We start from the raw sequence: 27,967 nt of genomic DNA on the forward strand, positions 1-27,967 counted from the left end.
TTTTTCCCCAATAGAAGACAGAAATGAGGAATTCTTGCTTGTCCATCGAACCCAAATTATGCTACATCAGCTAACTTTCAGGGATATGTGGATGAATATCTTTTGTTCATTTTCGCTGTATTTATTTATTTACTTATTTATCTATTTATTTATTTTAAATATTTATTTATTGGGCTGTGCCAGGTCTTAGTTGCGGCATGCACGATCTAGTTCCCCAACCAGGGATCGAACCCAGGCCCCCTGCATTGGAAGCGTGGAGTCTTAGCCACTGGACCACCAGGGAATTCCCTCATTGTATTTATTCATTAAGTTACCTTCGGAACAAAAGATACCAGTTTTTTGTTTTGGTAGGAATGTAGATTTTGTTTTACATATATGTATATATATTCAAGTTTAAAAGTGAGTTGATTTAAAGGAACTATTAAGTAAGTGATTGTACAGCTGGGACATAGATGCAGTTGAAAAGGAAGGGTGAAGCACAGCTAGTGAGGCTTGGTAAACGCTGTCCTGTCTTGACCTTCCTTCCACTCTTTCTCCTCTGGATCAGGGGTTCTCAGCCGGGGACCTGAACTGAGGCTGCCAAACCATGACCATGGACATGTGCCCTGAGCCATTTGTGTCATGATGGGTGTATCAGCCAGGAATGCTTTCAGCGGCAAAAACAGAAAACCCAGCTCACAGCAGCTTAAACAAATGAGGCTCAATTTCTCTCCCATAACAACAAACCCAGAGGTACTTGGCTGCCGATGTCAGTTCAGAGGCTGAGGGACGTCCGGGCTGGGGCCTCCTTGATTCCCTTGGCCTTTCCCTCATGGTTGCAAGGTTGCTGCTTGCAGCTACAACTGGAACAAGGAAGGGAGAGAGTCAACTCCAAGCAGTGTGGTTTTCTTTCAGTTCTGAACCACTTCAGCAATCCCAGAATCCCCCTCCCCAGAAGATTCCACTTACATCTCATTGACCAGAAATGGGTCACATAGCCTCTCCCTATTCCAAGGAAGGTGAGAAATGTTGTTTGGCTTTTCAGCCTCTCCTGAGGAGGAAGCCAGAGAAAAAGGGAACTGAGAGTGTCAGTTGGGTTATCCAGCCAACAGTGTCTGGCTCCACAGGGGAACAAAAACAACAATAATGAACATTAATGGGTGCAGACTCTATGCCGAGCCCTGCTGTAAGCACTTTACGTACATGATCTCATTCAGTCCTTCCACCCACCCTATGATGTCACTGCTGTGATCTCTCCATAGTAATGACTTGGAAACTGAGGCAGAGAGTGGTGACGCCCTTTATCAAGCAGAGGAGCCAGGGTGGGAACCTTTGCAGTGTCTCCAGAGCCCTCGCTCTTGGCCACTACACTTTGTCGCTTCGTAAGAGGTCCTGGGGTCCCAGACTGCTAGCTATCTGACCTCAGTTTAAATTCATCTAGGAAGGGAGGGACGGGGCAGCATATTTTGCTTTAGGGAAGTTTTGATCATTAAAAAGCTTCCTCGTGAATCACATCCGTTCTGTGTAACTGTCTCTCACTGGTTCTGGTCCAGTCCTGATGAGGGGCACCAGCCACACATCTTCCTCCTGGCAGCCCTTGGTGGCTTGCAGATGGCAGAGTCTTCTCCTGGCCTCCTTTTCCAAACACACTGTACCTGTGCTTTTAACTCTTCTTCCCAGAATGACGCTTCCAGCCTTCTTTCCTTTCTTGGGGTTCTGCTGGTCGATTCAACACACATTTACTTTGCGCCCCCTCGGTGCCCATCCCTGTAGTGTAGTGGTGTGGGTGAGACGGCCTCATGGCTCAGCGGACCCTGTACTTGGGGGGCTCCTCGTCAAGGGAGGGAGCAGGCCCTCAGACAGTGACAGCCCAGGGTGGTCAGGGCTGTATGCGGGAACCCCAGGGGCTGATGAGAGCCCACAGGAAGTGCCCAGGCAAGCCTGGGGGTCAGGGAGGTCTCCTGGAAGCAGCTTTGGGCTTTGAAGGAAGAATAGAGATTTGTCAAGGAGCAATTTCCCCCCTCTTCTCCACCTCCCCTTTCTCCAGTGAAACTCTTTCACTGCAGCTCTCCTTGCTGAATCTCCACCCCCTTCCTCTGTAAGATGAAGGGTTTGGACTTGGGTTTCCATCCGTCCATCCAGCAAACATATCCCATTTGAGCACTAGGCTTACAGGGATACCCTCTTGGATAGAGAGTATTTGGGGAAAGCTCTGTCGTGAGAGTCATGAGAGTCCTAAGAGGGAAAGCCACAGGGCCATGGGAGCTCTGAGGAGACACCTGACACTGGCTTGGGGCTTCAGGGCCAGCTTCTTGAAGGCTGCAAAATCAATCACAACGGGCTGACACAGTGGCCGAGAGCACAGAGTCCAGCTAACCTGGGGTCTAGTCTTAGCTTGATCACTGACGAGCCCCAAGTAGGGAGCCTAACTCTGGGAGCTTCTGTTTCCTCCTAAGGTTGTTTTGGGAATTACAACGTGACTGTGAATCTCAAGTACTTCGTGCCTGGCCGAAGTAGTCATATAACAGATGAGATGGCGCTGGTGGCCACTTAGATTCATTAGCCTTTACTGCATGTCAGAAGTTAGGCAGCCTAGTCACCAGCCTGGAAGAGAATAATAAGCACTCACTGCTGCTGTTAGGATTATTTATTCAGCAAATAGGAGTGTTTACCTCGTGCCCAGCCCTGAGCTAACATGGTGCCTGGATATAGCTGGACTGTGCTCTGGAAACAGGGCTTGTACAACGGAGGCCTGGGCCAGAAATTTTACGGGAGAAGAGAGGAGTTTCCTTGGTGGGTATTGGAAACCCATAGCTTCCGGTCTCCCAGTCCCCTTTCCAATTAGTCCCCAGGCCTTTCGCATTGGCCTCCAGCGTGTGGGCTGCCCTTGACCTCTGTGGCCAGAACGCATGGATGCTCTCTCTGCTCAACCCATCAGCCGAGTCCCAAATTAGACCTGACAGTGTGATTTATTCTCTGGGATGGAGCTGGGAGGGCAGAGCCCCAGTGGGTGATTCCGAGGGAAGGTTGTCAGCCCGAATTAGCCCAGGCCCTTCATGCAGCCTTGCTGTTTCAGCTTCCCCTAACTAATAGGGTTTTCCCAGGGTGTTGCTGGCTTCTGAGCAGCCTCTTCCCAATTCCCAGGGGCTGAGACTTGGCTGTGATCCCTTAGGAGCTGTGTTTGATGAGCGCCCGGAGGCCTCAGGCTCTGTCTGAAGGGAGTGGGGGCTCTGGGTCCTTTCATCTGCCTCATCAGGCACTGAAAGTGGCGATTCCCCGGGGAGTAGTTATGCAGTCTGCCCCTCTCGCCCTGAGTTCAGAGCTGCCAGCTGAAGGCCACCGCCTTGCTCCTCACCTCCCAGTCTGTAATCACAGTTGTGTCTGCCTTCATTCATTCACACAGAATGCCAGTGAGAGACAAGATTCCGCTGCAGGAGCAAATTAACCCTGAAATCCTAGAGGTTGAACACAGCAAATGTCTATTTCTTACTCATGACCCAAGTCAGCTCCGCTGGGGGCTTTGCCTTGAACCTCAGGGACCCAGGATGGGGCGGGGGGGGGGGCTCCCCTGTCTTGTAGCATCACAACTGGAACACACAGTCTCCAGGGTCACCACGGCAGTACAGGGGAACTAGAGGGTCACACCGCAGCACTTAGATGCCAAGGCCAGAGTGACGCAGGCCACCTCTGCTCACACCCAGAACTAGCCGTGTGGCCTTGCCTAACTAACTGCAAGGGGCTGGGATGTGGGAGCATGTGGGTATTCAGTGAGCAGTAAATATCCTGGCCACAATAGGCAAGTGTGGTATTTATTAAGCACCTACTGTGTGCCGGGTTTTCTAAGAGGGCTCTGGAAGTACAGAGGTTCGGTGGAGGAAACAGAACCTCAGTAAGAATTCGTAGAAGCCGCTGTGTCATTACATCTGCACCAAGTGCCCTGATGGAGGAGCCATGACAGCCTATCCGGGGGGACCTGACATGTTTCGAGAAGTCAGGAGATGTCTCTCATAAGGACTGCCGTTTGAGGGGAGGCCTGAGGATGTGTAGACCTTAGTGGATGGGGGCAGCAGTCCCAGTAGAGGGAACAGCATCAGCGGAGTTCTGGAGCTGGGAAGGAGCTTGGTTCTGGGAAGGAACTGGAAGGTGGCCAGCAACACTGTAGGATACGGAGTTGGGGGAGAGGAAGCTGGGGGCAGACCATGCAGGGTCTGCGTGGCTGTGAGGAGGAGTTTGGTATTTGTTAACACCTACCTTTTGGAGCTGTTGAAAGAATCAAATGAGCTCAATCATTCTTTCAGCAAATGCTGAGTTTCAGCTCTTTGGCAGACAGTGTTTCAGGTCCGAGGGACGTAACTATGGACAAGACGGACAAACGTCCCTGCTCTCACGGAGCTGGCATTCTTGAAGGGGAGACAGATAAGAAACCAGAAGAGAAACAAATAATATAATTTTACCTCGTGAAAAAACTTCTGAGCAATGAAATAGGGTCATTTAATAGAGAGCATTTAGTTTGGATTCTTTGGGCTATAAGTAGTAGCAAACCCCATTTGTGCTGGCTTAAGCTGTCAGGAAATGTGTGGGCTCCCCAACCCCAAGTCCAAGTGTTTTGGGGCTGCCTTCTGGGCTGGTGATTCGGCAGCTCAACACGGACGGCGTGGTGGAGAACCCAGGCTCATTCTGCAGCAGCTGGGCTGTCCATGATGCAGTTTTACCTTAAGACAGGTCCCTTCCATGATCATTGGGTGGCAGTTGGGACATTGCAGGGAGTCTCAGGGGTGGGAACAGAAGCTTTTTCAAACTCTGTGTGTCCCAAGGATCTCTGGAGTCCACCTTTGTAGGCAGTGAATTTATAGGGCCAGTGGGAGAGCAGGGAGGAGGCTTCTGCCATAGTCCAGACGGGAGACAGTGGAGGACAGAGCCAGGATGGGAGGGAGTGGAGGGTGAGGAGGGGGGCAGGTTAGGAGGTAGAATGGCCAGGACTTGCTAACAACATGGCTGCTGGAAAGAAAGGATGCTGAGCACACACGCTCGCGTGCACTAGCGCGCACACACACACACACGCACGCACACAGAGATATCTATCCACCTTGTACTGTGTCCTCCTCTTGTAAAAGTCTTGGTACACATTTGCATAGTACAGGCTCTGAGAAATCTTGCAGGGAAGAAACCTGCTTCTTTGACTATGGAACCTTTTTATTTTCTGAAAGGCACTTAGTAACATGTTCTGCAGAAAAATTTGAAAATTTTTGCTTTAATAATAATTCTCATCTTTGTGGCATATTAGAGTCATGTGGGGAGCTTTAAGAAACTCCAAGGCCTGGGCTCCACCCCAGAACATTTCACTAGAGTCACCAAGGGTAGGACCAGGCGTGGGATGGGTTTTTTTTTTAAAAGCTCCCCAGATGTTTCCAGGGTGCGGCTGAGGGTGGGAACTGTTGCTTTACTGTGCCCTTCGGTGAGCTTCACGTTATAAAGCTGTGTTGTTTATATGCATGTCTGATTATCAAAGTAATACTTGCTTGTTGTTTAAAAAAAAGATATCAAAGGACCCAGACTCTGCCAAGATAATCACTTTTTCAAGCCTGGAGTGTTCCTTCCAGATTTAAAAAATATATATTTGCACTAAAAAAAAAAAATACTGTGTGTATCCCAAGACAAGATGATTCCCCATCTTTCCAAAGAGAAAAATTTTTTTTAAGTTTTGGGGTCTGCTTGAAATGTTTAGGGACATTGACGACATAATCAGCTGCCTATCTGTATTTTTCAATTTATTAATTTTGTGACACATTTAGAATCAGGACATCAAAAATGTTGAATTCAAAATGTGGCTCAGATCCTCTCACATCATAAAATGTTACACTCTTCACAGGCCTCTTATCATCATTAGAGCCCCTTTTCTGAGTCATCTCCCCATATTTCCAGAATACATCATTTCCACCTCCATCTGAATTGCTTGTGATGTGGTACTTCTTGAATCTGTGTATTAAGTTGTTGCTGGAAACTGTATCCCAAGCAGTCATATATCATTAGACAACTTTTTTAAATTCCCCTTTTAGTTGTATATTGGTGATCTCTACAGTGTAGCCAATAACTTTTACTATGTTACATTAAGGGAGAAAAACACTTTGTTTTTTTTTTTTAAGACAGTTACTGAAAATGAATAAATGAAAAAATGGGAACATTTAAAAGCAGTTACATAAGCACTCATTTTTGAGTCAATCAGACTAATGATTCCGATATGAATAATAAATGACAGTTTAGGAAAATTCAGTTTCATCCCACACAGCAGCACTTTGCTTCAAGATAGTTTTCAGTCTTACTTTCCACAGTCTTTTTTCAGTTTTCAAAATTCTAGTTAATTAAATGAATGTTGCTTACAATTATTTGTCCCTATCTTGCTCTCTATCTTTAAAGGGCCTCTTTAAGTGACTTATAACACTTGGAATCGTGAGGTCAAGCCCTCGGGAACAGTTCCTGAGTCTATTATAATATATGCCTCCTTTTTCATTGTTCCCAAAACTAGCATCACTGAAATCTTTAGATGCTAATGTGGCTTTTTCCAAATTGCACTTTGTTCATCAAGATAAAATGATATGAAAACTTTAAAACACAGCTCTTATTGCTGAGGGTCATTTTTCAGGGGGGAAATCTTGCTTTATATTTTGATAGGTCTTGTATTCAAACTAAATTAAGTAGGTTAAACACATACAGTTAGCTCAGTGGTATTTGATCTTCCTGCCGTGAGCAGTAACTTCTTGGAAAGCCTGAGTTCTCTCACTTGCCCAGCTTAATGTCATTCATTCATTCATTCATTCAGTATTGATTAATTTCCTGTCAGCTACCCTAAAAACCAGTAAAGAGGACGGTAGTACAAAAGGCCCGTGTTGGAATCCCAGCCTTCCACTTCTACCTGTGCAAGTGTGGCCAAGGCACTTAACCTTCCCATGCCTCAGTTTCCCCATCTATAAACGAGAGATGATAACACTGCCTGCCTCGCAAAGTGGTTGTGGGGATTCAGGGGTTTAATACAGATCCACAATCCCAGGTGGAATGCTACCCCAATAGACAGATGATCATCACTGCAGAAATGTTGATGTGACGGATACTTCCCTAGACCCTGCTGGGTATAAGCTCTCCATTGCTTTTCTAAAATCAAATCATCCAGAATCCCAGAACTCATTTGGCCTAAGAGGTTTGGAAAGGGCAGCTGTATATATAAAACACTTAGCAGGGTTTCCCTGGTGGCGCAGTGGTTGAGAGTCCGCCTGCCGATGCAGGGGACGCGGGTTCGTGCCCCGGTCCGGGAAGATCCCACATGCCGCGGAGCGGCTGGGCCCGTGAGCCATGGCCGCTCAGCCTGCACGTCTGGAGCCTGTGCTCCGCGATGGGAGAGGCCACAGCAGTGAGAGGCGCGCATACCGCAAAAAACAAAACAAAACAAAAAAAACACTTAGCATAGTGCCTGGCACATAATAAGTTCTGTGTAAATGGTAACCATTTGTTATTGTTATTATTATTTAAAGTACCTGCCTCACCATCCTTAATCATCATCATGGAAATGCAGGTGCTAACCACAATGACATGCCATTACACACCCACCTCAGTAGGTGAAATAAAGACAACATGGGAGGCGATGAGGTCAGAGAGTTACACGTGAGGCCTTATAGGGACTGAGGCTTTTTCCTGAATGTATAGTGGGACGGTTCCGAGCAGTGGAGGGATATGTTCTGACCCAAGTTAGCAGAGTCCCTCTGGTTGTGTGTGGGACCAGGGGAGGGAGCCAGGAAATCAGGGAGGGAGGTCCTGCTACAGTTCATGGTCCAGGCTGCCGGGGGTGGGAGGTGAAGCAGGGCGAAGCGGGCAGATCCTAACCATGATTTGAAGCTGGAGCCAATACTAACTATGAATGGACTGAATGTGGGGTTGAGAGAAGGAAGATGGCACTGAGGTTTTGGCCTGAGCACCAGGTGATTAGTGAAGGCGTTGAGTTGAGAGCCAGCAGAGTGGAGATTTGCGAGGAGAAGGTGAAGAGGGTGGGAGAATCAAGGATAGAGCTGATGGGAGTGGATTCAAGAGAAACACAGCTTTGCTTTTTTTTTTTTAAGAGCAGTTTTAAAAGGTGTACAGAAGATTGATCATGAAATACAGAGAGTTCCCACGAACTCCCTCTCTGCCCACTCTACATAAAAGTTTCCCCTTTTATTTACATTCGTATTAGTGTGGTACATTGTTTTAAGAACTGATGGACCAATACTGATACATCGTTGTTAACTGAAGTACATAGTTTACAGTTGGGGTTCATGCTTTGTGTTCTACATGCTATGGGTTTTGACGTGTGTGACATGTGTCCACTGTTACAGCATCATACAGGGTAGCTTCACAGCCCTGCCTGTTTGTTTGCACCCTTCCACCCTCTGCCCCCCCTCCACACACACACACACAAAACCACTGATCTGTTTACTGCAGAACAACAGGACTTTGTATCCATCTCCCTGGCAGACACGAGCCTGTGAACGTGTCGTCCGTCATCGCCCCCCCCCCCCACCCCGCCGTATGTTTTGTTTGTTGCTGTGTCTCTAGTGCTTTGGCCACACCTGACACACAGTAGCTGCACAATAAAAATATGCTCAGTTAGTATCTTGTTGGATTGGGGAGGGATTAGAACCAGAAGGAGCCCTTGGAATCAGAGGCTGTCGTGCCAGAGTGTGAGTGACAGTAGTGTGTTCCGTGGACCTGGGCTTCCCAGTGGGCTCCCCTCCACACTCCGTGGGTATTAGGGGGAAGGAATAATTGAAAGTGTAACCCAGACATCCGTGTACCCTCTCCCAAACTAACCATTTGCTGAGTGCCTGGCCCCGTGAACAGGACTGATATGGCTTCCCCATCTGTAAATTAGGATAATGAGAGTATTGACCTCATAGAGCTATTGTAAGGGGTCCGTGAGACAATGCTGTAAGACACCTGTAGGTGTTCCATAAACGTGATGAGCTATTAGTCTGACTTCATGGCATTCCCCATCTACTGGGGGGAGATAGATATCAAATAATCACTCAAATAACCACGTAATTTAACTGGTAATTAAACTCTAAAAGAAAAGCCCAGAATGCCTTTGAAAGAGAGTAACAGGGCTGGAGGTGGGGTCTTATTCAAGGCTGGAGTGGGGTTGGGAGTGTCTGAGAAGAAGTGACCTGTAAGCCTCGACTTGAAGGATAAGTGGGAACTTGCCCAGGGGCAGGCTGGAGGCTGGTGTTTGGGGGCAGGAAGAAGAGCCTGTACAAAGGCCCTGAGATGTGCTGGAGGAACAGAGGCTGGTGTGGCCTGAGCAGAGGGATGGGGGGACAGGTTAGCAGCCTGGGTCATACTGGGCCTGGCGAGCCATCCATAATGATTTGGACCTCTTCCCGTGGCCCCGAGACCCATGATGCTGGTTTGGTTTGCTTTAGCTTTTTAGCTCCTGTGTGCACTTTCAAGGCCTGGTGTCCTGACTCCCTCCTCCCCCAGAACACTTTGTACCAACTGCTGCAAGCCAGGGTCAGGGTCAGAGACTGCAGCCCTCCCCTGTCACCTTGAAGTGCTGTGCTGCCTTCTGGCCCTCAGTCTGCAGTCTGCATAAGGAGAAGGTGCCCTGGTTCCAGACTCATCAGTCCTTAGGAAAGAAGCAGCTTGCTGATCCATCCCGGCCACTGGGAGGCCCGCAAAACAGGTCACTGCAGCATCGCCTCTTCCTCAGAAAGGCTCGGGGCCTCGCTGATTCATGATCCCATCCTCTCAGAGAAGGGACCCCAGCCTGCCCCCCTCAAAGATGGCCTTGTTTCCTCCTGGGCCTGGAGCTGCCAATAGCTCCACCCCCACCCATTTCCCTATTTCTTTTGTAAGATGCCAACCAATATGCTTCTGTCAGTTCCCTCTTGTGGGCCAGGCCCTGGAGAGAGGTAGGACAGAGTAGAGAGGAGAGTTTCCAGATTACCTTTGTCTCCTCAGCTCTGCACAGGAAATGGCTGTTTTGTGGGCCAAGAGTTTGGGGAGGCCCTGTGCCCCAGCCCCTCAGCAAGGGCTCAGATGAGTCCTCCAGCCTGGGAATGGTGTCAGATTCCCAGGGTATATGGAGAGGCCCAGGTACCCTGAGCAGTTCCTCTGATCCTGTCCTGGCATCTCCTCTGCTGGAGTGGCCTCTGCCAGTTGCTGGGTAAGTGGAGGGCCTTGCTGTCCCTTCTTCTGTCGTGTCCATGGCCGCCCATTCCCAGAGCTCCCAGAGCGGGGCTCTGACCCTTGCGGGGCGGGGGTGGGCGGTCTTCCTTCTGAGCACTTGGGTGCATCCTGTCTCGGGAAACCCACAAAACTTTTAAGTGTGGCTTCTCAGGAATGCGGTAGTTCAGAGGCTCTTATAGAGACTTTTGAACTGATGGAGTCCACATCCAGACCCGAGTGGCTGGCCCGGTGGCACTCAGGATCTTGTTCAGTCCTCCCAACAACCCTAGGAGGTAGGTATTCATAGGAACCAGATGAGGAAACCAGGGCACAGATAGGTCAGGTCACTTGCCCAAGCCCCACAGCTGGGAAGTGGTGGAGTCAGGATTTGAACCCAGGCTGTGTGGCTTCATAATCACTGTGCTGTGCCGCCTTCCTGCCCACTCTCCTTATCATATCACTGTTTATTGTCTTCTTAGCACTTACTCAGTTTGTTGACTTGTGTTCTGCCTATCTACACCACTTAGGATGTAAGCTCCTATTTGATAATGTGAATTATGTGTCTTGTTTGGTGGTGTAAACCCAACATCTAGTACCTGGCACGCAGGAGCTGCTCAATAATATCTGTCGAATGAATGATCCAGAGTTGCCAGTGACAAGGATGTGGAGGAACTGGGTCTCTCATACTTTGCTGGTGGGAATGTCAAGTGGTACAGCCGCTCTGGAAAACAGATTGGCACTTTCTTAAAAACTAAGTGTGCAACTGTCATATGACCCGGCCATTGCACTCTTTTTTTTTTTTTTTTAATTCATTTATTTTTGGCTGCGTTGGGTCTTCGTTGCTACACGCGGGCTTTCTCTAGTTGAGGTGAGAGGGGGCTACTCTTCGTTGTGGTGCGTGGGCTTCTCATTGCGGTGGCTTCTCTTGTTGCGGAGAACGGGCTTCAGTAGTTGTGGCACGTGGGCTCAGTAGTTGCGGCTTGCCGGCTCTAGAGCGCAGGCTCAGTAGTTGTGGTGCACAGGCTTAGTTGCTCTGAAGCATGTGGGATCTCCCCAGACCAGGGCTCGAACCCGTGTCCCCTGCATTGACAGGCGGACTCTAAACCACTGCACCAACCAGGGAAGCCCCTATACAACATTTTTAAATGGCCAGATCATACAAATGGAGAACATATTGGTGGTTGTCAGGGGTTAGGGATAGGGGGTTATGAAGGAGTGAGTGTGATTATAAAAGGTAACATGAGGGATCTATCTTTGTGATAATGAAACTGCTCATATCTTGGTTGTGATAGTGGATACATAGACATACACAGGTGATGAAGTGGCATAGAACAGAAGACACACACACAAATGAATACAGGAAATCTGAATACAGTCTGTAGATTGTTTCAATGTCCATTTCCTGGTTATGATATTGTACTTCATTTTTGCAGAAAGTTACCATTGGCCAAACTGGGTAAAGTGTATATAGTATCTCTCTGTATCATATCTTACAAGTGTACGTGAGTTTACAATTACCTCAGTAAAAATGGATATTAAAAAAAGTTTCCAGTGAGATGGGAAGAGAGAGAAAGGGGGATCTGGATCTGTGAGGTGAGGGAGATGGGCAGGGCAGGGCAGAGCATAGGGCCTGTAGGCCAAGGGAGGGGTTGAGGGTTTACCCTGAGGTCAGCCCCCGGAAGGGTTTCAGGCAGGAGAGGGACCTGGTCAGATCTGCATTTTTAAGTGATAACTGTGGCTGCCACACTGAGAGATTGGGGTCAGGGAAACTGGAGGACAGAGCCTACAGCAAGTGGGCCTGAATGCAGATGAAAGCGAACTGGCGAGAGAGCCTTGTAGGTCTTCAACAGACCAGTCTGTGAAGAAGAGGGTCAGGGATGACTCCTGGAACAAGGCGCTCAGTTAATGTGTGTGGTTGGCAGCCTCTACATCTTGTTTGGGGTGTGAGTTACACAGGTGTAGACATGTGTCAGAATTCATCAAACAGGTACATGTTACTGTACGTAATTATACTTTATTATATAGATACCATGAGATCATAATGATAATAAAATAGCTCACATTTCTTAAAGCTATTTACTCTGTGCCAGGCTCCATGCTAAGCACTTTGCACGTGTTAGTTCATTTTATCCGTACAACAGTTCTGTGAGATGGGTACTTCTGTTCTTATTTTATTTTATTTTTTATATTTTTATTAAAATTTTTTTTTCTTTTTGGCCGCACTGCACGGCATGCAGAACTTCCCCAACCAGGGATCGAACTTGTGCCCCCTGCAGTAGAAGTGCAGAGTCTTAACCACTGGACCACCAGGGAAGTCCCTGTCCTTGATTTATAGATGAGGCAGCTCAAATGAAATCACTTGTCAAGGGTCACAGTGGCAGAGAGGCCATTGGCACCAGGGCAGGCCAGCTCCAGAGGGCAGGTCTCCTTGACTCCCCTTTCCTCTCATTTGGGGCTTTCCCTTGATTCCGATGCGATAGTGAGGCACCGCAGCTGGTGGGGTCTCCTCGCTGAAGTCCTCAGGCCGTGTGCCATGTCAGAGAGTCCAGCTGTGCTCAGATATCAGGGTACCTACATCCAGACGTCCAGCCTTTGATTCAGGAACAGAGTCGCTGCAGGAGAGCCAGGCTGGGCTTCTTGTCCTGTCTCTCATCCTCAGCTCCAGCCAGCTGGGGATTAACCCCCTGCCGTTTTCAGGAGAACTAGAACATAGGAAACTGGCTGCAACTGGGTTCTTGTGAAGAATGAAGGAAACGAAGTAACCCACTGCTGAAGGTTTCCGGACCCCTTGTGTGCCAGGGACAGCGCCACTGCCTGTTTCTGTGGCATCGCATGTGTGGTGCTGACCCGACAGGCAGGGGACATGCACCTGGAGACTTGTAAATGTTCTCTGTACTCTGGGATTCAGCATCCCTTCCCGTTGGTGTCTCAGATGCCCCATTTCCCTCTTGCAGGGATTTTCCTCGTTTAACAGTCGAAAAATGGCTGCCAGTTTGTGGTTCTCGGTTAGGATGCGTTTAGTTGCAAGTAACAAAAACACTGACATCACCTGGCCAACGGTAAAGACATTTAATATGTCTTGGGAGTCTAGAAGTGAGTGGGCGGCAGGCGAGGTAGGGTCAGCAGCTCAAATGTCTGCCATCAAGGTTCTCAGTGTTAGCTTCATCCTAGAGCTTTCTCTCTCTCTTGCTCTCGCTCTCTCTCTCTCTCTCTATATATATATGTGTGCCTCTTGGCCCCAAGATGGCTGCCAGTGACAGGGCCACCTGCTTTCTTGTCCACAGACATCAGGAGAGAGACAGAGAAAAAAAAGAGCCCAGTCCCTCATGGGTTATAAATACTTCCCTTTAGTCTAGGATTGGTCCAGCTGAGGTCATGTGTTCTCCTTACCAGGCCAGTCAACTCCGCAGAGGAATGCCATGTCCTGATTGCCTTTGACCAGTTGGGGTCCATCTTCCAGGGGAAGAGGGGAGTGGGTATTGAGTAGACAACCAGATGCCTGCCACAGCTGAGAAAGGCCTCCAGACTCGGTCCCTGACCGAGGCAAAGTTAACAAATTGTGTCAGGCCCAACAGACCATGGCATTTGAGAGCAAAGATTTTCTTTTGAAGAAGTGTAGTGATTTGTGTCCAGTTTCCGCCTTCTGCCTCTTCTTCCGCCCTCACGTAACCCCAGAAATTGGAGGGCAAGTCAAGTCCTGCTCCCACAGACTACTTGTCTGTTGGTGGAAACGATGTGTGTGTTGCCTCCCGTGTCACTGGGTAAACTTTTGTTGTTATTTTTTCCTTCTTCATCCTCTAGCCCTCCTTCCATCCCCTCCCCCACTCTGGGGTGATTGTGTGTCGGTAGCTAGGTACATATCCTTGCAAAATATATATTGAGGTTTGAGGAAAGCATCTGCTTCCAGAAATGGTTTTGGGCTCCATATCTAATTCTTTCTTTTTCTTCCGGTTTTCACCAAATGCCGTGTTTTTGAGGTCTCGTTGCCCTGTGGGCTCCAGTGCTTTACGTCTGCCTGCTGAACAGTCATATGTGACGTGCATCCACCACCCTCACATTTCTAGTCCCCTGGTGTTCAAGTCACCCCCAGCTCCACACCACCACGGCCAGTACTTCAGTGAGCACCCACATACCTGTGTCCTTCTGAACCCCTGGGGTTTATGTCCAGGGGTCCCATTGTGGCTGGAGACAGGCATTCTCTCTTCCCCCAGGGATAGCCAGGGTTGCTCTCCGTGCTGCTGCTCTGGCCCACGCTCTCCCCGGCGGGCAGGAGGGTCCAGCCTTCCCATTGGCTCCTCACCACTTGCTGTCATCATCCTACTTCCTAATCTGCATCACCCCAGTAAAGTGGGGTCTCGGGTTTTAATGCTCTGATTACTAGTCTGGCTGAATGCATCTTCGTGCCTCTTCCTGCACCTCTTACCCTGAGTCAGGCTTCCCTTTCTGTGAGTGGCCCCTTCAGAGCTGAGGCGAGGCAGGAGGGCATGGTCATGAGGGGCAAATTCTGGAGCCAGATGGCCTAGGTTCGAATCCTGACCCTGCCATTTAACCCAGCGAGTGAATTAACCTCTCTGAGCCTCAGAATTTCCTTAAATAGAAAACAGGAATGGTAATAGGATCTATATCCTAAAATATTTTGAGGACTTAACAAGATAATATATATAAAGCACTTAGGACAGGGACTTCCCTGGTGGCACAGTGGTTAAGAATTCGCCTGCCAGTGCAGGGGACACGGGTTCGATCCCTGGTCCAGGAAGATCCCACATGCTGCCGAGCAACTAAGTCCACGTGCCGCAACTACTGAGCCCACCTGCCACAACTCCTGAAGCCCGCACGCCTAGAGGCCATGCTCTGCAACAAGAGAAGCCACTGCAGTGAGAAGCCTGCGCAACGCAATGAAGAATCGTCCCTGCTCGCCGCAACTAGAGAAAGCCCACGTGCAGCAACGGAGACCCAATGCAGCCAAAAAGTTTTTAAAAAGCACTTAGGACAGAATCTAGCATACATATGATATGAAAATATCAGCAATTATTATTATCACTATCATCATCATTATTGGGTGTTTAAACGTTTCTAGGGAATTCTCTGGCAGCGCAGTGGTTAGGACGCGGGCTTTCACTGCCATGGATCCAGGTTCTATCCCTAGTCAGGGAGCTAAGATCCCACAAGCTGCACGGTGCGGCCAAAAAAAAAAAAAAAGGTTTCTAAAGATTCAAATATTTTATCCTCTCTTCTTCTCATTCACATCAGAATGTCTGCCTGTGCAGGCACTTCTGGCTTCTCTGTGGTGCCTCCTTAGGAACCATGAGAGACAGTGAAACTTGTAAAAGACAAATCAGGTCTAGATATACTCCTTCCTCCCGCATTTGAGTTGGGTGGTATATGTTCATTTCCATGTAACTCGTTTTTAATTTTTAAAACTATGATATATTTTAAGAAATTATAAAGCATTATAAAAGCCTATGAAGTAAAAATCCGAAGTCTCACTCCTCCTTTCCCTGTACCCCACCCCCAGTCTCACTTTCTGGAGGTAAAACAACCATGGTAAAGGGTTTGCTGTGTCAGCCATGTTGTTAAGGGTATGGGCTCTGGAGCCCTGCCGGCCTGGGCTCAAATCCTGGTTCCAGCACCGACTGGCTGTGTGACCTAGTTATATTAGTTTGCTATTGCTGCCATAACAAAAAAAACACAGACTGGGTGGTTTAAACAACAGTTTTTTTTTTCCAGTTCTGGAGGCTAGAAGTCCAGGATCGAGGTGCCAGCAGAGTTGGTTTCCTCCAAGGCCTCTCTCCTCGGCTTGCTGGTAGCCGCCCTGTTGCTGTCTCTCCACATGGCCGTGCCTCTGTGTGTGTAATTACCTCTTTGGCTTTATGTCCAAATACAGTCACATTCTGAGGTACTGGGGCTTAGGACTTCAACATGTATCTTTGACAATTCTGTGCCTCAGTTTCCTTATCTGTAAAATGGAGACAGTAATTGGATCTACCTTATAGGGTTTTCTGAACATGATATGTAACATACATACATATATATACACACACACACACACACACACACACACACACACACACACACACCACACACACACATATATATAAAGTGCTGGTACATGGTAAATGCTAGATTCATATTTGCAGATATTATTATTATTACTATTTATCAGACTTTTTCCTCCAGAGGTCACATACTTTTATATATATGTATGTATGTAGGTATATATGTATGTGTGTATATATGTGATACTACTGTTTCTCCACGGCTTGGTTTGTCCCTTATCAATGTCTCTTGGGCTTTTTACCCTATCAGCATGTTAGATGTGCCCTCATTCTTTTTAATGGCTTCCTGGGGTTGTATTATATGGATTTATCAAAATGCATTTAATCAGTTCTTTAGTGAGGGGCTTTCAGGTTGCCTTCATTTTGTTCTGTCTCAAGCAGCTGGGGGGCCTTGTCCAGGCAGCTTTGGGTTCTTGGGCCAGCATTTCTCTTGGTTTTGGAATCACTGGATCCACAGACGTGCATGGTTTTAATCTAATTGACAAATTACCTTCAAAAAAGGTTCTGCCAGTTTGTACCCCCAACAACAGAATAGGGACCGGTTTTCCCTTACGTGTTGGGTTTTTTTTTTTTTAATAACTTTGTTTTATTTATTTTTGGCTGCGTTGGGTCTTCGTTGCTGTGCGCGGGTTTTCTCTAGTTGCGGCAAGTGGGGGCTACTCTTCATTGCGGTGGGCGGGCTTCTCATTGCAGTGTCTTCTCTTGTTGCGGAGCACGGGCTCTAGGTGCGCGGGCTTCAGTAGTTGTGGCATATGAGCTCAGTAGTTGTGGCTCGCGGGCTCTAGAGCACAGGCTCAGTAGTTGTGGCGCATGGGCTTAGTCGCTCCCTGGCATGTGGGATCTTCCCGGGCCAGGGCTTGAACCCGTGTCCCCTGCATTGGCAGGTGGATTCTTAACCACTACACCACCAGGGAACCCCGTACGTGTTGGTTTTGATTAATGGAAAATTTCAAACATATACAGCGGTAGTAAGAAGAGTGTACAGAGCCTGTCTCCAAATCCCGCAGTTTTCATCACACAATCAATCTCGCTTCATCCATCCCCCTGTCTCTGGATTATTTTGAAGCAAATCTCAAACATTGTATCATTTCATTTGGGGCATTTTAAACTCCACACCCTGAACGCGCCTGTACGTTATGGAAGAGAGGCGTTTCCATAAGATAATCCTTGCTTTGCGTGGTGCTTTTCACTTTCCAAGTGTATCGTCTCCTTTCATTATCAGGTGCTCCTAAAATGTAGTCAAGGCAGGTGTATCTGTCAGGAAAACAAAATCCACTCTAGGTGTTTCAGGCAGAGGGAATTCAACATAGAGAATTTGGTTAAATTAGTGCTGGAGGAGCAGAGAAGCCGAACAGGGGCAGAGGGGCAAGCAACCAGAGCTGGAGGGATGCAAGAGGGAGGGGTTATTACCAGCTCCCAGGGCTTTGAGGGGAGTGGGGAGGCACGTCCTACCCGAGATGCTGTCCAAGGTGGAGGGACAAGAGGGAGAACCATCCTGGCTTCTCGCCTCCTCCACCATCCAGGTTTCTGCCATTGACGCCCATTGGTGGAACCTAGCCAGAATTCTGGGAAATGTAGTTCCCTGTGATCCGGAGCAGGTCAGGCAATGGGTCAATCAGGGAAGTTTATCCCATTTTATTCATTTATTTATTTATTGACCGCGCCGTGTGGCATGCGGGATCTTAGTTTCCCGACCAGGGATCGAACCTGAGTCCCCTGGAGTGGTAGTGTGGAGTCTTAGCCACTGGACGACCAGGGAAGTCCCTGACCCCATTTTATAGACGAGAAAGCCAGAGGTCTAAATGACCTGGTCAGGGGCACGTCGCTTAGGGATAAGCACCATCTCAGACACTGTGGTCCCTTGGTTGCCAGGGAAGGCTGCGGCAGCTCTGTGGTCACTGCTGCCTGGGACAGGCCTCCCTTGGGAGGCTCCAGGCTGTTTGCCCATGGTTACGCGTTCTTCCTTTGCTGGAGGAATCCTCTCCAAGCTTCCCAATCCCACGCTCAGAGCAGACACTTGCTTTTGTTCCGGGTCAGAGGATCGTGTGCCCTGACATAAGGAGGGCCCTCCTGAGGACACTCTGTGCCCGCAAGCAGAGCGGCTCCTCTTGATGGGAGAGTTATGGATGGTGTGGTGTTCTCGGGGAGCCCCTGCCTGAGGTGCCTGTGTCCTGGGCCAGGAGAGAGGCCAGAGGAGTGTCACACCACTGAGCAGCGCCAGCGGACATTTAGCGGGCAGCTGCACACCCAGCTGGGCGCTGGGCTTGTGGGAGGGGCAGGGTGTGCTGTGCCCCCTCCTGGAGCTGATGGTTCCCTGGAGGTGGGGAGCCTTGGGGGGGAGGGGTCGTGCCAGATCTGCAGACAAGGAAGTTAAACAGCAACGTGAGGGTTAAATACAAGTGTAGAAGGTCAGTCACACAAGAGAGCCCCCACTCAGAAATGATGAGGATCGCCAACCTCCACTGGGCCCGTCTTAGAAAGCGGGCCTGGTTTCAAGTACGTGACACTTCACATGGATTAACTTATTTAATTCGCATGATAATCCTATGAAGGAGGTATTACTAGTAGCCCCGTCTCAGGAGAAAGGCAGAGGATTAAGTAACTTGCCCAAGGTCACACATCTAGGAAGGGGTGTACCAGGAGTCCATATACCAGTAGTGGTAATAGCAGCTAACACTTCTTGGTGGTGACCTGTGCCAGGCACTGCCCTCAGAGCTTTATATATTAACTTGCTTAATCTTCACGTCAACCCCGTGAGAGAAGTACTTTTGTTATTTCCATTTTACAGATGAGATAACTGAGGCACAAAGAGGTTAAGTGACTTGCCCAAGGTCACATGGCAGAGCTGGGATTCAAACCCAGGCAGCCTGAGTTCACAATCCATGCTCTTAACTGCCACACTGCACTAAGTCAAAAATAAAAATTAGCGTTTGCTTGTAGGAAGCTTTATACTGTACTTTTTCAGATTTTATCTCATTAGAGCAGAGACAGATCATGGTAGCCGTTCGCCAGGCAAGGAAACTGAGAGGATAAAAGAGGCTGATAGAAGCTACCATGCAGCCCTGGCGTCACACCAGGTCCTGCGCTAAGTGCTCCACACGTATGGATACTGATGCTTCCTCCGGAAGGCTCACAGATGAGGAAACTAAAGCTCAGAGAGATGAAGTGCCCTGTTTGGAGCTGGAGGGTAGTGTAGTTGGCAATCAGACCGTAGCGCCTGTGCTCCCAACACAGTATACGCTCTCCAGAGACATCATTCAGGATCATTCACCACATGTTGCCTGTGTGCCCGCTGTGCCAGGCACTGTGCTGGTGCTGAGACACAACAGTGCACACCACTGGCACTGATCCCAGCCCTCAAGGAGCTCCCGTTCGAGTAATCAGATACAAGCAAGGCTGCTGTTCACCAGCCGCCACCTGTTCTGATTGCCTGTTGCCTGTGCCATATGGGGTTCTAAATAGTTTATATCTCAACCTGGTATATAAGTAACACAGACTCAACTCACAGTGGCTTATTCAGCTAGAAAGTCCAGAGAAAAGGCAGTTCTGGGATTGGTTCCACAGCTGCACATTGTCAGGGCCCCAAGTGCGTGCTTCTGAAATCAGCTTGACCTTTCCTCATGGTTGCAAGGTGGTGGCTGGGGCTCCAGGTAACACAGCCATGAGGCAGAAAGCAGGAAGCCAGCTAGGACCATGGTACTGCTCTTTTATGAGGAAGGATTCGTACCTTCTAGCAGACTTCTCAGCTGGAAAAGTGAGTGTCTGGTTTTCAGCCTCAATACTGGCAGGTTAGCAAAGAAGAAGGGGGTTGGAATGCGGGGAGACCGGTTGAGAGTGTTTGTTCTGGCTTAGGGGGAAAATAGTGAGCTTTGCCTTCCACTCAAGCCTGGCCCCAGGTGGCTCTCTTCATGCCGTGGACATTTGTACATTTATTCATACAACGAGGGAAGAGAGCCTAGAGGTTAAGAGCGTGGACTCTGGGGTCAGTCTTCAGGATTTGAACTCAGCTTTGCCATTAACCAACAGTGTGACCTTGGGCAAGTTACCTCACTCTATGCCTCAATTTCCTCATGTGTAAAGTAGGGTTGATAACAGTACCTCTCTCAAAGGATTGTTGCGCCGGGACTTCCCTGGTGGTCCAGTGGGTAAGACTCTGTGCTCCCAATGCAGGGGGCCCGGCTTCAATCTGTGGTCGGGGAGCTAGATCCCGCATGCATACCGCAACTAAGAGTCCGCATGCCACAACTAAGACCTGGCGCAGCCAAAATGAATTAAATAAATAAATAATTTTTAAAAAAGGAATTGTTGTGCTGATCAAATGAGCTAATACACATAAAGTGCTTAGAACAATGCCGGGCACATAATAGGCCCCATATAAACATTAGGCAGCGTGATTATCCATTCTCCTGTTCATTAGATGGACTTGAGCATGTCCTCAAGGTGCCAGCACTCCTGGGAGAGTCGATACAGACCCCAAGACCACAGGAGCCGCTCTTGTGGGGGGGCTGATGCACGTACATACAGCACCCAACAGGCATGCCAGGCAGTCGGCCTTTCCAAACACCACATCAGGCAGCGGATGGGCCAGGCGGGGCCCCAGTAACTTTCCTGAGGGGCAGTGCCAGATGGGCTGGGGAAATCAGAGAAGGCCTCACCCAGGAGGCGGCTTGGGAACTGGCCTAAGGAAGAGGAAGGATTGGTGTACACAGCAGTTACTGCAAGCAGAACACAAGGCCAAGGCCAAGGCTGGGAGGTGAGGAGGCTGCTCCCGTTACAGAGCAGCTGGGAATTCGTGGGGAATGCTGTGGGTATTTGGCCTGTGAGTTATAGCTAGTTTGTGTAGAGAAATCATTTTTGTGTCCAAGTTTTAAAAAAGAATCCTCTAGAGATGATGAACCCTTTTGGTCACGAGGAGAGGTCTTTGGAAGAGGAGATCCACGTTATACCCCTGTGATGGTAATAATGGAACCAGTTATTGGGCACTAACTGGACACCCTGCCCTGTGCTTTCCGTTCATCCCTCATTGAACCCTCACAGCCTCCTGTGAAGCCAGTGGTGGCGTTCCCATTTTCCAGAAGAGTCAGTCCATCTTGCCATGCATTCGGTCATTGCTCTTTTGGGGGGGGGTGGGGTTTGAGCACCCGCCACCAGCCCAGCGCTGTTCTAGGTGGCAGAGAGCAAGCGGAGAGAAGGGAGCGCGTGCTTCCAGTGAGGGGGAGATGGGCAAACAAACTACTAAATGGAGAAGTGAATTGAAGCCAAGTTTTCTCCAAAGCTAGTATTCTTCAGTAGGATTCAAGGAGCTACTATGAAGTGGTTAGGAATACAGGCTCACATTCCAACCTCATCTCTTCCGGGCTCTATGTGACCTTGGGCTAGTGACACTCCCTCGCTCCCTCGCAGAGCTTCTATTTCCTTATCTGTAAAATGAGGATCTGGGTAGGACCTCTATCAGTCAAGATTGTACTCTGCTACAAGTAACAGAAAGCCAGAGAGCAGCGACATAAATAAGGCAACTAGTCATGAGAAGGAAAGGGAGTGTGGGTGGACCAGGGCAGAGCCACTGGCTGGGAGAATGGGCTCCGTCTGAATCCTTGTGCTGCCGTCCTCAATTCAGCCTCACAATTACAAGATGGCTGCCACACCTCCAGATATGGTATCCACGTTCCAGGAAGGAGAATGATGCAAAGGTTGTGCTGCTTTTTATTGGAAAGCAGTAGCTTTACCAGAAGGCCCCTTCGCCCATCCCCAGCAGACTTCGGCTCAACCTCTCGTTGGCCAGAATGGGACCCATATTTAGCCATAGCTGCAAGGGAACCTGCAAAAGCAAGCTTTTTGGATGGGCATCCTGCTGCTCCAAACAAATTCAGACTTCTCTCAAGGAAGAAGAGGAGAGTGGGTTTGGATTTGACAACCAGCAGTGATGTCCATGCAGCCGTGAGCGTGAAGCATTCAGTGTCGTGCTTAACACGGGAGCAGGCCGGGGTAGAGGGTCACAGTATTCTCACACTGAAGGCCTGAGTTCTTGCTCTTGTTATCAAGAAGCACAACCACTTTGTGCCCAGTTTCCTCATCTGCCCCCTGGGAGTGATTCTCCTTGCCTTAGGGTCCGCTGAGCAGCACACTTGTGGAAGCCTGGCTGGGAAGGATTTTGAAATACATCCCACCTAGTAAGAGGGCGGGGACTGGCTTTTGTTTGGAAAACTGTCAGATTTCTTAAAGCTGAGTCCAGCCCTACCAGGTGACTGTCAGCCCAAACACATTGCCCTGTAATGGCTCATTTGTTCATCTGTGTTCCCCTCTGGTCTGAGCAGTGTAGGTGTGAGAGCAGGAGGGGTGACCTGCATCTCTCTGACCTGTACCCACCTGGTACTCCGTTTAGGACTGAATGCCCTGGAGCTCCTCTTCATGTGAGGAAGCAACCAAATCGTCTCCAGTCTACCTGCTTCTTTATGTCAGCACCACCCCTGTTCTGGGCCAGGCCACTCCTGCGCTTCCCAGGGACGGCTACCCCAGCTCCCAGTGGGACTACACTGTGCTGCTCATCGGGTTAATCAGCTACGCGGCAGGCAGATCGGGTCACTGCCTCCTAAACCTGCAATGGAGGGCAACTCCCGACTCCTAAATACTCCAGGGTCTTTGCACTTGCTGTTCATCTGTACCCCTCACCTGCTACCACCCCTTTCCCTGCTCAACTTCGAATCCTTCAGGACTTAAACACCACTGCTTCTGAGAAGCCTTCCTTGACCAACCACACCCTGTTCCTGTCCTCTGTCAGTTTATCCCTTCTTTGCATTGTTTATGCTGACATGCGTATTTGGTAAGGGCACTTAATTTATATGCGTCTCCCCCTCCAGCCATAGGGCAGAGAGGGGCTACCTCATTCGCTGCTTTATTACATAGTCAGATTTCAGGAAACATTCATCTAATGAATGGAAATCAATTAAATGAATGAAAACTTACTGCTTTTTCCCCTTGATTTTGAAAACATGTTCATTAAAGGCAATTTGGGAAAATATAGGAAGGTATAAAGAACACGTTTTCAAAAATCACTGGCAGTCCCAGCACCAAAACGTAACCCCAGTGAACATTTCAGAGGTTTTTTTCCAATCTTTTTTCTGTGACTGCATCCTTAATGTCATAAGGATGTGCGGTAATTTATTTAACCATTCTGTTGTTGGACGTTGAAGTTGGACCTTTTTTTTCCCCCCCTTTATAACCAATGCCATGAATTTCTTTGGGATCAATTTCCAGAAGCAGCACTGCTGGTTCAGAGGGTACGAACATTTTTAAAAGCTGTTGCCAGATTGCCTCTAAAAGGTTTCCACCAACTGTGACCATTTAAAAAAAAAAAAAAAGTTTGTTGTCCTGGAAGTGAGTTGCTGATTTCCTAGTGTCCTGGCTTCCTTTGAGCTCACAGAGAGCCCCCGCCCTAGTCTCCTAAGGGCCCGGTGCCCCCTTCCAGCCTGTCTTCCTCTGCATTGGCCTTGGTCTGAGTACCCATCCTGCGTGCAGTCCTGGGGCAGGATGTTTGATCACAGTGTTGTTCAAACAGAGCTGCAGGCCCTCCCCAACTGTCAGCCAGTCCATGGGCCCGAGAGGAGGCTGGGTACCCAGTCTAGGGTCAAGAGCCCTTCTAGTGCTCAGTGGTATCACTGCAGGGGCAGGGCTGGCATGCATGCTCCTTACGGCAGCCTGGCCCCATAGCCTTATGCCCTGGAAGCCCTCCTGTATTTCTCAGGTGGGCGCCAGTCCCTCCCACTCTGTCCCCTGCTGTCACTTGGTGAGTTGTCCAGAAACTGCTGCTATGAGATAACCCTGCCCTCCCTGCCTGCCCCCTGCCCCCACCTCAGGGCTAGGAGGAAGTACACGTTCCCCCAGCCTGCCCAGGTTGTTTGTGTACATACAGGCGATGTGGCCCTGCAGGTTCTGGGAAGTGGAAACCTTTTATAGCAGAGAAAGTGAGCCAGGAGAGTGAGAGTGACTGGGATGGCTGTGTGTGTGTGTGTGTGTGTGTGTGTGTGTGTGTCTGTTTGTATGCACTGCACACAAAGGCATGAAACTGATTCTCAGGTCTTCAAAGTGGGTCTGCAAAGATCAAACAACTGAGACTTTTAAATTGTTTACCTGTTTTTAAAAATTACATATATAATACAAGAGTACGATCTCATTTTAAAAACCAATTCATACAATGCAAAAGACGTTTAAAAACTTTGTTACTGGGAAATGTAACACATGCACAGGGAAGTACATCAGATGTAAATATACAGTTTAGCAAATAATTACAAGGCAAGCATTCCTGTAACCCCCAGATCAAGAAGAGAATCTTGCCGGAACCCGCAGAAGCCACTCCCTCCCCCAGAAGCCACTACTCTCAGGACTTCCGTTCGCCATTTCTTGCTTTCGAAGTTGGGTCACCTGTGTGAACAACCCTGCGTAACATGGTTCCATTTTGCCTGTTTTTGAACTTTATAGAAGTGGAATCATAACCCATATTACGTTCCGCGTCTGGCTTTTTTTTTTGCTCAGGATCATGTCTGGGAGCTGCCTCCTGGTTTTGATATCAGTGCATTTCTGGTATTAAAGCTCGTTTTCATTGATGTACAGACAAGCCTTACGAACTCTCATGTTTGTGCATTTTGTTTGATGAGTATTAGAAAAAAATAATGACTCCAACACTGATATTATTAAGGCTTTAATAAACGAGTTGGTTGAAAGGACCGTCTTAAGTAAATAATAGTACAGGTGGTCTGTTAAGTAAATAATAGTACAGGTGGTCTGCGATTGTGTCAGTGGAGGTATGTGACTTCGGGAAGTTTGGGAGCTTCAGGGTCTAGGACAGGATGATCACATGTACACACACGCCACTCCCCTCCCTGGGGTCACTGCTTACAGCTGGAGCTCAGCCTTTCAGATTTTAGCTCTGTGTTGACCTAGGTGGCTATATAGATATAAAATAGGTAGCTGGGGATTTTTTTTTAATACTAATTTTTTTTTTTTTGGTAAGAGGGTATGCCATTCTTCTAAATTACTTCTTGGGATTTCTGAGTTTGTTCTCTGATTAAAGCAGCCAGTTTCCTTATAAGATTGTATACTTCAGGAGGGGGGTGAGACTGGATATATATACATACATATGGTCTTGGCCTGCAGATGTTGGGAACTTGGAATCTGGAAGGGAGTTAACAGAGGGACCAGGCAGAGGCTGCCGGCCTGGAGCACATGACCAGTGGCGAGTTAACATGGGATTGTGACTCGGGCCTGAGATGTGCACGGCTGTGGTGTGGCCATCTGTGCGTGCACATGTGTGAGAGAGACACACAGAGGAACAAGGGCAGGGACATGGAGAGACGGGGACAGGGACACAGAGAGGTAGAGCAGAGACACAGAAGCATGGGACCAGTTGGCTGGCTGACTTGCTGGGTGGCTGGCTGGTTAGTCGGCTATCTGGCTTGGTGGCTGACTGGGTGTCTGGTTGGTTTTGGTTTTGAGGTGTTTTTTTTTTCTATGGACTCAGGAAATCCAGGACTCCCTGGACTGTGGAGGGCTTCCCCTGATCTCGGCGCTGCTGTGAACCTAGGGATAGAGAGATTAGCAGTGGCTGCAGGCCTTTGGGTGTCTGATCGCCCCTCCCGCCATGGAGGTACTTGGAGTGCAGCTGCTTTGTCTTCATTATTACTGTGTTCTGTTTTGTTCTGTTTGTTCTGTTTTTTTCTTTAATCCTGGATGAGGATGTACGAGTGCTTATTATGTGCCATTACTGTGGGGAGTGGGGCCTTATGGGAACATCTTGGGCTCCGCCAGCAGTCCAGTGAGGTGGCACTGTTATCCTCTCTGGTCTGCGTTGGGGCCGGGATTTAATCCCAGGAGATCTGACTCCAGAGCAGAAGCCTAACTTCTGCCATAAAATTACCCAGGGACAGAGGGCAGGCACTTATCAAAGACCCACCATGTTCACGGCTCTATCCCTGCTTTTTAGAGATGACAGTAGTTACGATGGCCTTAGAGTCACCCACCTGGGTTCGAGCCCCACCTCTGCCTTTTCCCTCACTGGGTGATCTCAAACAGGTAACTTGCCGCTCCGAGCCTCAGTGTTCCTTTCTGCAGTGTGGGGCAGAATGGTAGAGCCTTCCCCCTGGGAGGCCGCATGGGTTGAGTTAGGGCCAGGTGTGAGGCCAGTGCTTCTTAGCGGAGCTGCCGTTGTTAAGTGTAGCTGAGAGAACTGGACCATGGGAGCAGGCCTCCAGCCTGGGCTCCTGGCTCCGTAAGTGCCAGATTTTGCTCTCACTTTTGACAACTTGGACTCCTGTCCGTGAGTGGTCTCAGGACAGACTCTGGAGTGAGTCAGAGTTCAGAGTTCTGAGACCCAGGTTCAGACCCCTGCTCCTCCGACCTTGGGCAGGTAATGTCCCCTCTCAGAACCTTGCTTTCCCCATTCTGAAATGGAGGTGATGAGAACACTGCCTCCACTGGTCACTAGGAAACTTGAATTCAGTGTTTTGTGGCACGTACTCTGCAGGGGGGCCTGGCACTCTGGATGGGGGAGGGGGGCAGTTAGGATGGTTACTGTTGGCAGCTGGGTGCCACCCAGGCTAACAAGGCCCAGCTATGTGTGTCCCCCTCACGCCCCTCCCTTCCCACCACGGGGAGCCTTCCTGGCCGTGGTGTCCCTGGTGGGCTCCACTGCTCCCCGCCCCTCACCCCAGAGTCGTCCTCAGGTGAGGACAGGCAGAGCCCGAGACACCTCCGGCCTGGCCCCCCAAGAGCAGGATGGAAAGAACAGGGCTTTAACAGATGTTCTTTGCCAAGGATTCCCTGGCTCTGTTTAATCAAGATTGTCAAATATTGATTTAATCTCTAGACCCAACAGATGTGATCTTAGCAGGTTTCAGTGGCAATTAGCTGGGATTAGTTAGCAAGTCAGGCACCAAGCTGACAAGACAACCATCTTCTAAAGGAAGTTTGGCCTGGCCACAGGAGTGAGCCCTGCGGGGGAACGTACTGAATATTTAACCACCAGTCCGACCTGGGCAGCAGCAGCCACGAGAGCAGCCTCAGAAGTGGGGTCCTGGAAGCCTCTGTGGGCCCAGCGTTGCCCCACACAGTGACAGCGGGAACACTCGGGGTTTCGAGGCAGCAGCCGTAGACCAAAAAGCTTCAATATCAAAATAAACGGCACGGCCATACCAGTGCGTGTGGCTTGACATTGGGCCTGGCTAGAGCCAGGAGATCCCTCGAGGGATGTCCAGCTCCCTGGAGCAGGGGTTGTGCCCCTGATTAAGTCTTCCCAGAAGGGGCTCCCCTGACCACAGAGGCCCGTAGCCCAGCTCTGTCACTGTATCCCCACTCCACGAGCATGGCTGCAGCTCCTGGGTGGGCCTGGTGCATGTGCCTGTACTTCAGGAAGCATCCTTTTTTTTTTTTGTGGTTCGCGGGCCTCTCACTGCTGTGGTCTCTCCCGTCGCGGAGCAGAGGCTCCGGACGCGCAGGCTCAGCAGCCATGGCTCACGGCCCCAGCCGCTCCGCGGCACGTGGGATCTTCCCGGACTGGGGCACGAACCCGTGTCCCCTGCATCGGCAGGCGGACTCGCAACCACTGCGCCACCAGGGAAGCCCAGAAGTAACCACTTTTAATGGTTTGGTGGATGTCTTCCTAGACCCTTTCTTGTACATTTTATAGAATTTACGTATATACACACTCACACTAACAAAATCTGTCCCCCTCTTATTTAAACCAAATGGGGTCA

At 49.3% G+C, this 27,967-nt stretch overlaps 1 protein-coding gene across 10 annotated transcripts in view; it reads left to right on the forward strand.

Annotated features, from left to right (window-relative positions):
* Positions 1–27,967, forward strand: part of SIPA1L3 (signal induced proliferation associated 1 like 3) — a 236,409-nt gene that overhangs the window by 99,087 nt on the left and 109,355 nt on the right. The window contains exon 1 of one of the 10 annotated variants that reach the window (XM_079907726.1): positions 9,583–10,165. The exons of 8 other annotated variants lie outside the window; for them this stretch is intronic. The gene's annotated coding sequence lies outside the window, so the exon portion shown is untranslated. Of the gene's footprint in view, positions 1–9,582; positions 10,166–27,967 lie in introns of those variants that run through there. One more of the 10 variants, XM_079907728.1, reaches the window with a different exon arrangement.

Source organism: Stenella coeruleoalba (assembly GCF_951394435.1).
Source record: "Stenella coeruleoalba genome assembly, chromosome: 20".
NCBI classification, from domain to species: domain Eukaryota; kingdom Metazoa; phylum Chordata; class Mammalia; order Artiodactyla; family Delphinidae; genus Stenella; species Stenella coeruleoalba.